Source organism: Heterodontus francisci, chromosome 6 (genome assembly GCF_036365525.1).
Source record: "Heterodontus francisci isolate sHetFra1 chromosome 6, sHetFra1.hap1, whole genome shotgun sequence".
Lineage (NCBI taxonomy): Eukaryota > Metazoa > Chordata > Chondrichthyes > Heterodontiformes > Heterodontidae > Heterodontus > Heterodontus francisci.
In genome coordinates this window covers 87,847,395-87,859,839 of record NC_090376.1, presented here as the reverse complement: position 1 = coordinate 87,859,839, position 12,445 = coordinate 87,847,395, and the positions used below count along the sequence as shown (strand labels likewise).

The 12,445-nt window shown below is 42.5% G+C and overlaps 1 long non-coding RNA gene across 1 annotated transcript in view; it reads left to right on the top strand.

The window, feature by feature from the left end:
• LOC137371424 (uncharacterized) overlaps positions 1–11,898 on the top strand; it is a 48,281-nt gene extending 36,383 nt beyond the window's left edge. Inside the window, exon 5 of the long non-coding RNA XR_010975220.1 lies at positions 11,188–11,898. This is a non-coding gene — a long non-coding RNA (uncharacterized lncRNA). The remainder of the gene's footprint in view (positions 1–11,187) is intronic.
• The last annotated feature ends 547 nt before the right edge of the window (positions 11,899–12,445 follow it).

Below are 12,445 nucleotides of genomic sequence, written 5' to 3'. Positions count from 1 at the left end.
AAAGGAATTGGGGATTTGACTCTTTTATTGCTTAGCCTACAATACCATACAAGGGCATTTGGAATAATTGCAGGAGTTACAAAAGAATTTCTAATTTTTGTCTCACTCAAACTTTTCTTGAAATGAGTTATGCTACATTTGCCGATGCAAATTTGAATAAACTATTATTTTCAACATCCCTCAACAGCTGTGTTAGAAGAATTGAATATAAATAGTGGCTTTTACAAAACATGAAGCTATCTTATGCTCAGTTTTCCTGTAAATGGGTATTTGGAAATGAAAAAAATGATTGAAGCTTATCTTCCTCTGCAATTATTCATAGAGCCTTCAGATTGTTCCAGTGCCCAGAAACCTCTTATTTATTACTGGAATGTATGTGCTAACTATATGTGTCCAGTTCTGGGCATCACACTTTTGGAAGGATGTGAAGGCATTGGAGAGGGTGCAGAAAAGATTCACAAGATGGTTCTAGGGATAAGGAACTTCAGTTACTCCAGGAACTCCAGAGGACACCGATTTAAGGTGTTTGGTAAAAGAAGCAATGGCAACATAAGGAAAACTATTTTTTCACAGTGAATGGTTATGATCTGGAATGCACTGCCTGAGAGTGTGGTGGAGGCAGTTTCAATGGTGGCTTTCAAAAGGGAATTGGCTAATTATCTGAATAGAAAAAATTTGCAGGGCCACGGGGAAAAGGAAGGCGAACGGGACTAGGTGAGTTGCTCTTGCAGAGAGCTGGCACGGACACGATGGGCTGAATGGCCTCCTCTGTGCTGTAACCACTCTATGATTCTATGTTTCTATGATACTATATGTAACTTCAACTGTACAAGTGGTCTTCAATTCAAACTAATGTTTCCGTAATGGCTGCAAACTTAGATAAAGATCTGTCTGAAGCAATATTTACTACACGATTACATAATGTACCTTTTATACAGGTGCAGCACATTATCTGCAAGTCGGATAACAACAAGATGTAATCAGGCCATAATGTCATTAGATGGTTTAGAATGCAGATGCAATTTTTGATAGCGGTCATGAATGGAAGTGCATCATATTAATTGTTCATTTGAATGTTTTTTTTGAAGAACTTTGAACAAAACAAAGCAAACAGATTTCTGAACAACAGTATTATTGTTTGTCCAGTGATGTCAAATTCTTTGGAGTACTACTGACAGGAACCACTTCCATACTTAGCTTTGAATCTGCTAGTACAATGCCTCTGCCACTATTGACAAGGCAGTGAAATAAATTCCTTCATGCAAAATGACTGCAAAGAGTGATGGATATTGACAGTGTGTGCTGGCACTTTAAAATATGAGGGCAATTCTTACTCCTCCACCAGGCAGGAGTAATGGAATAGGGGACTTACACTCTGACTGACAAGCGGATGGGGTCCTCCTTAATAAGCAGATTGGGCCCAATCCACTATTTTCACCCAAGGCCTGAGCAGGGGAGCAGTACTGGTTTCCCAGCTAGGCAAAATCTGTCAGAACAGGTGTCAGTACCCGTGCCTGTGCCAGAAGAGGCCCAGTAAGGTAAGTTTTTTTTTCAGGTTCCTTTGCAGGCCAGTAGGAGTGCTCCATTGGGCTTTGCCCTGACATCACCCTCTCCCTCCCAGAACTCTCCGCATCACTTACCTTGTGCCAAGAACCTTTCTTGTGGGGCTGCTGCCCACCAACTTCCCAGTCCTTTTGGTCAGAAAGCAGCATGTTAAAATTAGCTGAGCCATCTTACTGCCACTCCTAAATTGGCACACTTTTTTTTTATTCGTTCATGGAATGTGGGCATTGCTGGCTAGGCAATTTATTGCCCATCACTAATTGCCCTTCAGAAGGTGGTGGTGAGCTGCCTTCTTGAACCTTGGGGTGTAGGTAAACCAACAGTGTTGTTAGGAAAGGAGTTCCAGGATTTTGACCCAGCAACAGTGAAGGAACGACGATATAGTTCCAAGTCAGGATGGTGTATGGCTTGGAGGGGAACTCGCAGGTGGTGGTGTTCCCATGCATCTGCTGCCCTTGTCCTTCTAGGTGGTAGAGGGCGCGAGTTTGGAAGGTGCTGTCGAAGGAGTTTTGGTGAGTTGTTGCAGTGCATCTTTTAGATGGTACGTTTGTTATGTTCCCACCCTGCACTAAAAATCAACTCTTGTGTCATTCAAAAAAGTGTTATGACCAGGTGAGAAATGTGTCGAGGGGTCTGTTACTATCTTCACCTGGTCTTATTGTGACAGAGTTTAATTTTAAACACACTGTGTTTTGAGCTCCCCTTTCTGTGAATCCTTGTTCACAGTTTTCTAATTGTAAGACAAATAAACCAATTCACACAGGCTTTGTCAGGTTTAAAGAAGAAAGATGAAATTTTATTAAAACTTAAATTCTAATACGGTTCACACTTTTGGATATATGACATGCCCACACTAGCAGGCATATGCGATACACACATGCAAATAGGGACAGAAAAGAGCAGAAGAAAAGACAGGTAGAACAGTTTGAGGCAATATCTTGTTACTGTTTCTCGAACTCACTGTAGTCCTCGACTGAAGATATGGTCTTGCATTTCATTGGGGCCCAGTATTTATCTTAAACCTTGTTGACGTAGGAGATTGTTCTCTCTTTGAGTTTACATGTCATCACAAGTACCATGGGAAAGAGATGGAGCAGGCAGACAGGAGAGGAGATGTTCTCAGTTCATGATCACAAAGCATTCTCAGTTCAAATCCTTTGTTGGAAGTTCAAATTCAAAAATTCCAGCCAGCTCGTCATGTGACTTAAGCTGGTTTGACCACTTCTGTGTATTGCGGAAGCAATTTCTGGCTCCCCATTGTTTCAATATTGTCTGGTACTATGCAAATGTCCTTCCGGTCAGGGCTTGCAATTTTAAGTTTTTGTTCATGTGGCGAAATAATGTGTGCCTCAGTCTTGGCAGGTGGGGGTTTGCCTGACAAAAAACATACCTTAAAAAAGAAAGACTTTGATTTATACAGTACCTTTCATTGCCTCAGAAGGTACCAAAATACTTCACAGCCAAAGAATAAGGTTTGAAATGCATTTTCTGTTGTTAAGGAGGTGAACATGGTAATCAATTTGCACACAGCAAGGTCCCACAAACAACAATGAGATTACAACCAGGTAATCTGCTTTGCTGGTGTTGTGTATGGGATAAATGTCAACCAGGGCACCATGAAAATTTCATTGCACTTCTTTGGATAGTGCCATTTGATCTTTTAAGTCAGCCTGTTTTAGCAGATTAGGTTTCAATTTAACATCTCATTCAAAAGACAGCAAATCCAACAATGCAGCACTCCCTCAGTACTGAACTGAAATGTCAGCCGAGAAAATGTGGTAAATTCTTAAAATTATTAGCAAAAAACTCAGTGAACTGTGGCTGAAAAGACGCACATTTGATGTAAGAGTAATTCATATGTCTTTTATGATTTGGGGCACTTTACAAGCCAAGGCAATTTCAAATGCCTACTATGTTTTTATTTGTTTAGAGATAGTACAGAGTGAGGTTCAGCTCTGGCAACCACCATTGCGATAATTATCAGTTGTGGGAACAAGGCAGATTACAAACTAATTGAAATATCAGCTGTGTTTACTTTTTAGTGACATACATCAAAGTAGGTCAAAATTTAGACCAAGCTAAATTAAATTAGCATCAGCCATGGTTCAGTTGGTTTACTTTTCCCTCAAAGTCAGAAGGTTGTTTGCTGAAGTCCCATTATTTATAGAAGAGTAGGACAGTTGTCCTGGCCAATATTTATTTATCCCTTAACCAACAGATTATCTGGGCATTATCACATTGCTGTTTGTGAAAGATATCTGTGCACACATTGGCTGCCATTTTCCCTACAGGACCACAGTTCAAAACTTCATTGGTGGTAAAGTGCTTTAGCATGGCAAGGTCATGACAAGCACTATATAAATACAATTTCTTTATTTTCTTTCTTTAGACTAATTGATTATTCCTCCTGTTGACTGATAATTGCTAAGTCTTAGTGCATTTCAGCACCTTTTAAGTATGGATGTGGCTCATGATGATAATGTTAGAAAACTGAGAATTGGACATGCCAACTGGATCCGTGTTCTTGATGTGTCCTAAATAGCTTTGGACATCCTGATTTCAGTAACAAGTGCTTTCCAGTGAGGGAAAGAAATGAGGAACACTGTGGAAGTTGGGCTAGCCCACCAACTATAGCACAACTGATACGACTCGATTAATAAAGAGTTAATATAGGGAAAATGTGTAACAGATAAAGTTGGATTATTACAGGAAAGCATTGATTACTGAAAATATTTGTTAAACCATTTCCAAACTGCATGATAAAGTATTTATTACATAATTCCACTATACATCTTGCTCTTGTGATTTGCAACATAAGCCCTTTGAAATCTAAAGAATGAGCAAGTGTTTTACAAATACATTAAACTAACTAGGGATAGTGGATTCAGAGCATAAAGCTTTGTACAAAAAACATTGTATTTTTTTCTATTTTTAGATGCTTGATTAAGCTCCTGATTGAATAAAATCTCTCCAGTTTAGTATTGCATAATTCCAAAGATTCACTCACAGGTATGAATCAAATCCTCCTTTTAATTTCATTGCATGTCAAAGTTCATTAATCAGATGTTATGAGTTAAACGAAAAACTGATCACAAATGTGGAATCATCAGAGTCCTGACGGCTCAGAGGTAAATTATTCATCTCTGACCCATACAGACCTAGGAAAGTCCTGGTGCAATCATTCATCTCTGTCAAGTTAACATTGATGGGGTTGCTACAATCAACAACCAAAACAAATTGCATTTATTTGGCACCTTTAATGTAATAAAACATCCCAAAGCACTTCACAGGAACATTATCAGACAAAAATTAACAAGTCATATGAGATATTAGGTCAGGTGGCCAAAAGCTTGATCAAAGAAATACGTTTCAATGAGCTTCTTATACGAGGAGAGGTGGAGAGGCAGAGAGGTTTTGGGGGGGGTACATTGGGGAGCTTAGAGCTTCGGCATTTGAAGGCACAGCTGCTAACGATGGAACAAATGAAATCAGTTGAAGCACCAATTTAGTGTATTGAAATCAAAGTGATTATTGACAACCCAGACGGCAGCTGACGTCATCAGACTGCGCCAATCTGCGCACATGCACAGATTGGCTCCTGCTCTGCGCATGCGCTGTGTTCTGCATTGCCAGGACTGGTTGGCACATGTGCAGATGATGTCATCGCGTAATGCGAGCAGAGAGTGGGGGTGGGGGAAGCGGGCAGAGCACGGCCGAAGATCCTGGCAGTGACGGGGGCGCTCTCCTCCTTCCCGCCCTCTCGCTCGCCTCCCCCCACCACCCCCCCCCCCGGCCCGCTCACTATCGCCCTCCTCCCAACCCACCTCGGTCCACTCACTATCTCCCTCACCGGCCCGCTCACTATCTCCCTCCGGCCATTCGGTGCTGCCATGTGTTTAGGTTGCCTTTGTGTGATTATTTGAGCAGCGCCATCTTTAGTCCTGGCAGCTGTCTGACGACGCAGACTGTAACATATTAGTTGCAGAGGCTGCATTTGAGCATGTGCCACTGCAGGGTCACCTAGTGGTAACGTTGTCAACAAACGCAGCCTATTGAAATAGCTGAGCATTTTGCATACTGCCACTCTGCTGCCCTCTCTGTTGGGGAGGTGTAAATAAAGTTTGTTCAGCAATGGTTGCTTGCACTGTTACACCTCATGTTACACTAACTCAGTGAATACACAACTGAAAAGGGGCAAAGAGATGGGATTTCATTTTTTTTTTACATTTCATTCGTGAGATTACTGTCTGAAGAACATTGTGACGCACGTTTTGAAACTCCCAAAGTCAATTTGGGGAACTTTGGGTGATTTGAAAGATTGCTGCAAGTGTGTCTGCACATCGTGTTCAGGTACAACTAAGTGAGGTACAATTACAGTACGTAATTGAAAAAAGGGCACTGAAGACATATTTTGGGGCAATGGGGGAATTCAACCCTAACAGAGGACCTGTGTAATTACGAACAAAATTTACACATTTGGCTAAAAGCTAACAAAATAGGAGATGAGGATAAAGTAAATGTTTTCCTCACCATGATGGGGCCAAATGCTTTTGATGTGGTGTCCAACTAATGTTGCCTGCAAGACCCCAGGACTATGGACTAGACTGAAATCAATGAGATTCTGGACTCATATTATTGCTCAACAAAGAATGAAATGGCACTGAGAGTTCATTCCACGAAAAGAAGCAGTTGTCAAGTGAGACTGTGGCAGATTCTATTCTTGAATTAAAGAAACTCTTTTGCACTGCGGTATGGTGCGAACTTAGAAGTTAACCTTAGAGACACGATGTTTGGGGGTCTGAAGAGCAACAAAGTCCAGGCCATTGAGTAAAGACAATAAGCTGTCATTGAAGGAGGCCTGTGATGAGGCCTCAGCCATGGAAATGGTGGGAAGAGATAGTTGCAAGGAAGTTCTTTTGTTGAGTCGGCAGGGGAGGTCCACTGGATTTCAGTGGGAACCAGGCCATGGCAGCCAAGACCACAGACTCAGAGTCAGAAATTTAGATGCTACCATTACCATGATAGCCACCAACCATCTAAATGCCCACATTTCCAGTCAAAATTCTACATCTGTGGGGAGGTCCAGGATAATGTCCTAGACCCAACCATCTTCAGCTACTTCATCAATGACCTTCCCTCCATCATAATGTCAGAAGTGGGGATGTTCACTGATGATTGCATAATGTTCAGTACCATTCACGACTCCTCAGATACTAAAGCAGTCCATGTCCAAATGCAGCAAGACCTGGACAACATTCAAGCTTGGGCTGATAAGTGGCAAGTTACATTCATGCCACACAAGTGCCAGGCAATGACCATCTCTAACAAGAGGGAATCCAACCATCTCCCCTTGACATTCAATAGATTAACCATTGCTGAATCCCACACGATCAACATCCTGGCGGTTGACCAGAAATTGAAGTGCATCAGTGATATAAGTACTGTGGCTACAAGAGCAGGTCAGAGGCTGGGAATCCTGCGGTGAATAACTCACTCCTGACTCCCAAAGCCCATCCACCATCTACAAGACACAAGTCAGGTGTGTGATGGAATATTCTCCACTTGCCTGGATGGGTTTGGCTCCGACAGCACTCAAGTGTGTACCATCCACAAGATGCACTGGAGCAATTCACCAAGTTCCTTTAGCAACACCTTCCAAACCAAAGACCTCTAACACCTAGAAGGACAAGGGCAGCAGATGCAATGGGAACACCACCACCTGCAAGTTTCCCTCCAAGCCACGCATCATCTTGATTTGGAACTATATTGCCGTTCCTTCACTGTCGCTGGGTCAAAACCCTGGAACTTCCTTCCCAACAGTAGTGGTTCAAGAAGGCAGCTCACGACCACCTTCTCAAGGGTAATTAGTGATGGGCAATAAATGCTGGCCTATCCAGCAATGCCCACATCCCATGAAAGAATAAAAAAAATTATCCAGATGGCATGCAGGAGTAGAGGAAACAGTAATGCTCCAGGTCGTGGTAAAGTTCCAGGTCGAGGTCATGGTAGATATCAAACTCGTTCAGGAGCCTGGAAGTCATCAAATGGGCACATGATAGGAAACAGAAGTTAACCGAGCAGGAAGATTAAGGGTTGTACTCAGTCAGAATGCAAGGAAAACAGTACATGGAAGATGAGAGAAAAGGGGCTGAAGGTATAATTCCAGTAAAAATAAAAGAAGAGCACAGAAAGTTCCTAAGTCACATTCCCTTATGCAAAACTGGTGTGAAACTGACTAGTTATTCCAATATCAATATTCCAGTGTGAGGTGAAGTTAGTGTTCAGATGGAATATGATGATGCATACCAGTACTTGCCATGGGAAGTAGTAGGAAGGAACAAAGTCTCCCTGATGGGAAGAAATTGGCTGAAGAACATATGGTTAAACTGGGCCAAGTTATTTACAGTAGGGGTCAGTAAGAGTACCTCTGATAGTGAGGAAGTGCTAAGAGAGCACAAAGTGGTCTTTGAGCAAGGAGGACCAAATGCTCCAACCAAGGTTCCTTTCATTCCATGGTAAAGCACAAGAAAACCATGGGAATGAATACATTTCAATTTCTTTGAAGTGGAAGGGAAAGAGTATTTTGTTTCGGTCGACAGCTGTAGCAAGTGGATAAATGTTGAGTTTATGCCCAGTACCACAAGTGTCAAAACTATTGAGGTTTTAAGAAGTTGATTTGCAATTTATGACTTGCCAGAAGTTTGGTGTCAGATAATGGTCCACAGTTTGTGACAGAAGAGTTTGAAATATTTCTGAATAAGAATGGAGTCAAACATTCCATTACCACCATACCTCCCAGCATCAAATGGTGCTGCAGAAAGAAATCTACAAATTGTGAAGAGGTCTTTGCAGAAATATTTGCTAAGTGACAAGCAAGGCTGTAATTTACACATTTCAGGCATGATGCAGGCTAGACAATTTTCTGTTGTCTTACAGAATAACCCTACAGTCTACAATAGGTTGTTCACCTTACGAGTTAGTGTTTAAACATGCTCCTGAGACAAATTTTAGTTTGCTTAAGCCTGACATCAATAGCAAAGTAAGAGAAAAACAAGACAGAGTGGAGCTGAGTCACGATACACGAGGCATGAAACTTAGAGAGCTCAGTGGTATTCGAACGTCATGGTGAAAAACCACTGAGGTGATAAGGAGAAGTATGTGTTGGGAGTGGTTGTAAAATGACTAGGTGCATTCATATATCTCGTGAAAACTGGAGAGAGACCCCGTCAGTGTCATGGAGATCATTTGCTTGAAAGAGGAAATCTGACAAAGGGAAAGCATGTGAAACTTCCTACAGGCCAAATTCCTATGGTCCCAAGTGAAAGTCAGAAAGAAAGTGCAAGTCACAGAAAAACTGTAAGTTTACCCGTATCACAGAATCCACCAGTACAGCAAAGTGAGTCAGGGTCTCTGATTAAGTCTAATCAATCAATTTTACAGTCCCAACCATTAAGTGGAGTTGGTAGTCAAAGTCAAAGTTCAGAGTTGAGATGTTGAGAGAGCAGAGTCAAGTTAATGGAAATGGAAGAAGATACCCAAACAGAAAAAGAATGAAGCCAGATAGGTTAATTGAAAGTACGTAGGAAGGAAGAAGTAATAATTTGTTCTTTTCATACTTCTTGTCAAATGATAATTTTCTTAAAGACATACTGGTATTAAGGGAAAAAGTTATAATGTAAATTACACTGGCAATATTGGCCATATATGTTTTAATTGGGATAAAAATAACAACAAGCATGCAACTCAACCTGTTAAATTTCAGGTACTGCTATTGTGTTCTGGAAAATTATGTACATTAACCATTTTACATTTAATGTATAAGTTGTTTTTTTAAATGGGGAGGGAGTGTAGTGTACTGAAATAGTTAAGCATTTTGTATACTGTGTCTTTGCTGTCCTCTCTGTTGTTCAACAATGGCTGCATACACTGTGAGACCTCAGTGAGTAAGGGAATGAAAAATCAGCACTATATTAGGTACCTACTAGAAGTGCACAGATGAGAACAACGGGTAAGGCCAAGGATTGGTTTAGCTGTGATGTCCTCTGTTGCTTGCTAACACTCACTGGGAAGGCTTGCACTTGATTCATGGCCACCTGTGCATGGCGCCAAAGGAAGATCGCAGCCCTGGCACCATATCATCATGAAGAAATCAACACCTTCAAGACAGGGGAGAATGCTGGAGGAAAAAGTGGAGAAAGACAAGTGAATCGTTTCTATGTAAAATTATTATACTAATGACGTGGTCATGGAAGGCACTAGCATCCCGCTTCTGGATTTCTTGTCCAATGACAGTGCGTGGGCGTGATCATGGCGCACACCTGACTGCTGAAGCCTCAGTATTTAAAGGAGCCCCAGCAAGAAACAGAATGGAACAATTCTACAACTGGCAAGTAACTCAAATGATGGAGTTTCAATGAGGGATGGCTGCCCTGCAGTTCTCTGAGGCATCCTTGGAGACCATGCTGTGGGCCATAAGAGCCCACAGAGAAATGGTGTTCCCCGCAGACAGAAGGAAGAAGCTGAAGCTCCTCCAAGCTCTACTCAGGTGGACGTAGATGCTTTGTCGCCGACACAGCAGACTATACTGGAGCACTAGCAGAAAATATGTGAGGTTCTGTCAGTATTCCCAGAAGCACTGTGTACCATTGGAGAAAGATTGGGGGAGTATGTGTCTAGCATGATTACAATGATGTCTCAGGCTTTTGCACTGATGTCCACCTCCATGGAAAGAGTGTCCATCTGCATGGAGCATCATACATGACAATCAACCAAGTACACGCTTGTCCTGACCAAGGGCCTGCACACTCAGTCTCAGCTTAATAGAATGGAGAAAGGCCTCACCTTGGCCATTCACAGTTCACTGAAGTGCAGCATTTGGCAAGTAGGGAATTGCAGGTGGGTCATGAGAAGTAAGATGGAGAAAGGGTACATGGCGGGGTGGGGGGGCATGGTCTCTGCTCCTACTTGGTGTGCAAAATCCAGAGAACGTCAGCCATGAGCATCTGAGCAGTCAGAGCAAGGGAAAGAGCAGCCTGCTCCCAGCTCTGCTGAAACCATGGAGGAAGCACACATAGGAGTAATAGAAAAAGGAAGAGAAAAGCTTTGTAGTTTCCCAAAGGAAATCACATGTCAAGTGGCCTTCAGCCTTAAGGAAAATGATATTGAAATAGTAAAATATGATTAATGGGTGTCAGAGAGAGGGTGGAAATGCTGGGGACGGTCATAGTGGGTTCAGAATTGTGTGCCTCATGGCTCTCCTACCTCAGATATGTCCATCCTGTGCATCCCTGCCAGCTAAGTTTGCAGATTGCAGGTACCCTGGCCACATCAGTCAACTTCAGTTGCTTTTCCTGTCATTCCTCCTCTTCCTTCCCCTCCAATGATGCAGAACAGTTATCAACTTCCTCCTCAATCAGCATCACTAGAACAGATTATCTGGTCATTATCACATTGCTATTAGTGAGAGTTTGCTGTTTGCAAATTAACTGCTGTGTTCCCTACATTACAGCAGTGACTACACTTCAAAAAAATAGTACTTGATTGGCTGTAAAGTGCTTTGAGACATCTGGTGGTTGTGAAAGGTATTACAAATTTGCAAGTCTTCCTTTCCTCTTTTTCATGCAGCTCCAGTCGTCGCTGCTGTGGCATGTTGTGCAAGATAAAGCAAGCAACTATCATTCGGGACACCCTTACTACTACATACTGAAGGGCAACTCCCAGCTCTGTCTAGGCACCTGAATCACATTTTCAGCATCCCAATGGCTTGGTGACAAGTGGCAATGCGTGCCTACCTGGTCCACTTGGCAGGAGTTCTTGTTCCAGGAGGTTGCAAATGTCAGCAATGACCTGTCACGAAAGTCTGAGCCTCCTGCAGGACTGTTGCTATGTCATAATGAGAAAACTAATCCTCTGCCTTTACACCCTGTGCTAGGAGTATCACCTCCTGCGAGCTGGAGATCTGTGTTCATCTGCTCTGTCCTGTGGAGTGGCAGGTGGTTAAGAAGAAGGCAGATGCTGGTCCTGCTGCTAGTGTTGTTGGATCGCCAGTGGTCGTCAAGGTCACCACAGGCCTGTATTTCTTCACCTCTGGCTCCTTCCAGGGATCTGTTGGTGAAATCTGCAGAATCTCACAATCTGCTGCACACAAGTGCATCACCCAGGTGACCAATGCTGCATCTCTTGTTCCTCATCAGAGGCTCAAGGTAGAGCTGCTTAAGCAGCTTCAATGCATGCTGATTGTAGTGCATTGTTAATTTATTGTTCATTTGATATGTATTGTTTTGTTCATTTGAGGCCACCGTACATGCTTGGTGTAGCATGCACAATGTGCCACGAGAGGAAGTTGATAATAAAGTTTCTGTTTACAGCAGCAATCCAGATACTAGTGCTGTTATTTCTTCCAGAGATTTATATTGGCAGATCTACAGTGTGAGATCTTACAATGGCCAAGAGGACGGAATGTACATTTACTTTATAGCCAGGTATAATGCGCTGTGCTTTCAGTTGTGAACTCCAAGTAATGCAGTTTGTCAAATACGGACAGTGTTGGGGTTTGTGCACAGCAGGCCTCGTATCTTTGTGCAGCTAATGCAGGACAGCCATTTTGTCTCATACACCAATGTAAGGATAGTTTGGTCTGTTTAAACCTTAGAGAAAAATTAATTGCAGGATTGTAGCACCCATCAAAATGTGCATTTGTTTCTTCCACCTGCCATTATTACTTTTGATGACATCTGTGTGATTGTGCCTGTGGAACACTGTCCTGGATCCTTGATCACGCACTATCGCTGCACTGATGATCAGGATGGTGGCAATTATGCCCAACCTATCACATTTGGACGTGCATTCCGAGCCCTCATCTCTGTTCCCTTGTTGGCAGAAG